Source organism: Halichoerus grypus, chromosome 5 (assembly GCF_964656455.1).
Source record: "Halichoerus grypus chromosome 5, mHalGry1.hap1.1, whole genome shotgun sequence".
NCBI classification, from domain to species: domain Eukaryota; kingdom Metazoa; phylum Chordata; class Mammalia; order Carnivora; family Phocidae; genus Halichoerus; species Halichoerus grypus.
Genome location: NC_135716.1, coordinates 52852345 through 52856079, shown reverse-complemented (window position 1 = coordinate 52856079; position 3735 = coordinate 52852345). Strand labels below are relative to the sequence as shown.

Below are 3735 nucleotides of genomic sequence, written 5' to 3'. Positions count from 1 at the left end.
GTGACACTAGTATTAGTGATTTTAAATGTGAGCAAGTGATGACAATGGCTAACTGCCCAGGTAGGTTAGATTCATTTTTGGAGCCAGTAAAGTAGAACAAAGATCTCCACGGAGCAATGGTTTTAGGGTGAACAGACATGACAAAATATAATTATATACAGAACATAACAGATCCAAAAGATAAGGTTGTAGAAAGGAAAAGTCTGCATTTGAGAAAAAAAAAAAAAAACAAACCCAGTAGCATTTAATGCTTTGTTGTAGAACCCAGGTGGAAGGGGGTGTGTGTGCGCACCCTTGCATCCAGCCACAGACTGGGGCAAACAGATTAGCATGAACTTTCGTTGTAGGCTCAGGGTCACATAGGCTAGTGTCATTCATAAATATCATAGGCAGCAGGAGTTATGGTGCCAGGGCGAGCAAGTCTGATGGTATACCAACGTGAGCTTCCCAGGAGTTGTAACTCTCCCAGCATTCTCCTGAACGCTGGGGTTTTCTAGATGCAGTATCAGCTCAGAGTAACTGCATTGATTCTGTTCTGTTCCTTGAAACATCTTTTTTTTTTTTTTCTCGTGATAAAAATACTTTTATTACTCAGGTTAAAAATAAAATACAAGTGACTTGGCACTGATAAAGCCTGTTGAATTAATGAATGAATGCATGAATACATCCATTATGAGGGCCGGCTTTGGCTACCTCCTGTAGTGAGAATACTGACTTTGAAGGTGTGAGGGGGTGTTGCGGTCACCAAGGCCTGGTGCTGCGACGGTCCTGCAAGTTTTGAATGAACCTGGTGTTGAATATGTCCCCACCCATTGTCCAGGCCTGGGCTGGTAGGGCCTGGGCCTGGGGAGGAACTGTGTGCATGTGTTCCTCCCCAGACCCAGCCTGTGACAAGACCTGCTCCTCGCTGGCAGACCTATTCTCTATTTCCTGTTCCCCCTGCTTCGATTCTTGGTTGCCTGTATTGGGGGATGAGGAATTCAAACCCCCATGGCGGCTGTAGCAGCAGCTTTGGGCTACCAGCCCTGGGGGAGCCCCCCTGGTGCGCCGACGTTGGGCTGGGCTGCCCCCAGGGTCGGTAGCAAGCAGAAGGCGGGCGGTAGGGTGTGGGGGGCAGAGGCGCAGGGAACGCAGCAACTCCTGCTCTGGCACAAAGGGGCGGAGGGGTCCCCGTTCTGGTGAGTTTCCCAGGCTGCTGGAGCGGGGGGGGGGGGGGTGGATGGGCTGGAGGCATAGCACGGCGAGGGGCCCTGTTTAGGGGCCACGGAGGCTCCACAGCTACCTTCAGAAATTCTTGGTCACTAGAAGAATATGGCTTAATGTCTCCCTCTGCTCTCTTGGGTGGCAGTTTTCTTGCTGGAGGATGCTGATGGGCAAAGAAGCCTTCGAAGATCACAAAGTTGTTGACCTGTGGAACTGTGGTCTCCAGGTTGTAATGTTTATTCAGGAACTTAAGCAGCTTCTGTGAGAGTTGGTCAATGGCCAGTTGGTGTGGTTCAACTCCCTCCTGCAACATATAGTGGAAGAGTTCTCGCCCATGGTCATGGCGCTGAAGTGACTCATGGATGTAAAAGTCTAGAATGCAAAGTGGTTCTACCTCATGGTGAGCCTCACGATCATCCAGTACAAAGAGTTTCTTGTATCCAACTTTAAGGAAGCCGATAATGGCTCCTTTTCGAGCCGGTCGCGCTGAAGTGTCTTTGAGCACATACATAACATGGCGGTTACTCTGCATCCTTGATGCACTGGTGACGGGAGCAGGAAGATGCTGAGCCTTGGCAGAAGCCTTGCCCAGTTCATCTACAATGGTCATAATTTGCTGTTGCAGATCAACACTTACCTTGGAGACCCTCCTTGAAACATCTTGATTGCCTACACTGGTGACTCTTAACCATGGGGTGTTTAACAACAAAACCCAACATTGATGCTTGGGCCATACTCACAGAGATTCTGATTTAATTAAAATGGGGGGAGCTTAGACAGTGATAATTTTTACAAACTCCTCAAGTGATTTTGTGGTGTGGCTAGGGTTGAGACTCGCTGGCTTAGATGATGAGGAGCCCTTTTTGACTGGAGCTCTTCTGGGGGATAAGGGATCACTTTCCTATACCCAAGAGTCATCCACATCACTGCCTAATGGTGGTGCCATACCCCCTGGGAGGATGTAGGGCTCAGTTGGGATGGGGCTAATGTGGCACCTGTATACTCTCATTAAGTTGACTCCCCTCAGGTGGGTGGTCAGAGTTCAACTGTGAAGACCCTTCTATGTCATCAGAGTTCTCATCATTAGAGACAAACATCCTCCAAAACCAGAGGAGGAAAATATTTTTAGGTCAGTTCTTAAAGGAAGACTTCTCAGGTCAAATTTCTATTCTGTGTCTGGCCTAGATGTAACCATTAGGAAATAGTTGTCAGATCAGGTCAAAGCAGTTTTGTACTGCCTAAAAAGAACTGAGTATTATTATATGCCAGCAAGTTACTGACTGAAACCAGCCTGTCTCCTCAGGGCACACAGCCTTATCCCACGGCTCCTTGTGGCTAAGCTTATACAGAAAACACTATTTCCATGTTAGAATGAGAACTGAGAAGGCAGATGATTTCTCTGAATTTGTTAGAATGAAGCAATGTCCTCACCCTTTTCACCCATAAGCAGGAAATGAGTTTTTTTTTTATTTCCTTTGACAAGATGTGTTTCCTATCTTAACAATGCCATCAACTTTGGTATTGTAAGCAATAACTCATATCAACCAATTATTTTTCCCTTTAATGCTTATGTTTATTTTCTTTTGTTTTTGCATTAAAAAATAAACTGCATGCTTCATCAAGAAAGCTTATATAACCAAGAAAGCAAAATGAAAAAGAAAGAGTAATCTTACTATTCAGATAATCACATTTACCATTTTGGCTTATTTATTTATTTTCTCAGATTTGTTTGTTTGTTTTTGTATTTTAATTTCAAGGAAAACACATTCATTCTTGGAAGGGGAACTGGCAAGAATAAGGCAGGACCCAATCCTAATAGGGAACTAGAGTAATTAAAAGATTCTAAAAAGGGAAATTAATAAGGGATCAAGTCTCAAGTCTCAATTTTAAGAAGAAGCATAGTAATCAAACTTGGACCCCATGAGAGAGAGATCTGATGCTGAACCACTGAGTGTTAGCCTAGAGGCTAAGAAGTATTTAATTTCTGAGATTAGAATAGGTTCTGGAAACTGGGATCAGGAGGGGATTTATATGACTCCATCTCTGGGGAGGGGATGCTACAGAGGTCAGGGAACAAGCTGGGTCAAATAAGTATTTTCTTTTGTATTACATCACAGGCATTTCTTCCTTTGAAATATCTCTTACAACTATCCTTCTCTCTCACCTTAAGCAAATGCAACCAAGTTGTCTTCTCTGAAAATCTTCCTTCCTCCAGATGGCTTTACATACTGCTGCCAGGTGAGTCTCTCTCATCTCTGTTTAACATTTTCTTTCCCCTCCTTGGAAATAAAAACTGGCTCCAGTTGTCTAATGGGGTCAGTTCCAAACTTCTCTCCCTTGCTTTCACAGTTCTCTATAACTTAGCATGTACTTACTTATTCAGCTTTGTTTTTCATATCATATTCTCATTCTCTCTAACTCTACAATGTACTAATTGTTCTCAAAGTGCATCATTCTCATTACCGTTATCCCTACCCTCATCTCCATATTATCATCTTGTCTGGGAGATCCTACCTCCTTCTTCCTTCTATT

At 44.2% G+C, this 3735-nt stretch overlaps 1 pseudogene; it reads right to left on the bottom strand.

The window, feature by feature from the left end:
• Positions 1-596: 596 nt before the first annotated feature.
• LOC118538844 (alpha-tubulin N-acetyltransferase 1 pseudogene) lies at positions 597-3456 on the bottom strand (annotated as a pseudogene).
• Positions 3457-3735: the final 279 nt, after the last annotated feature.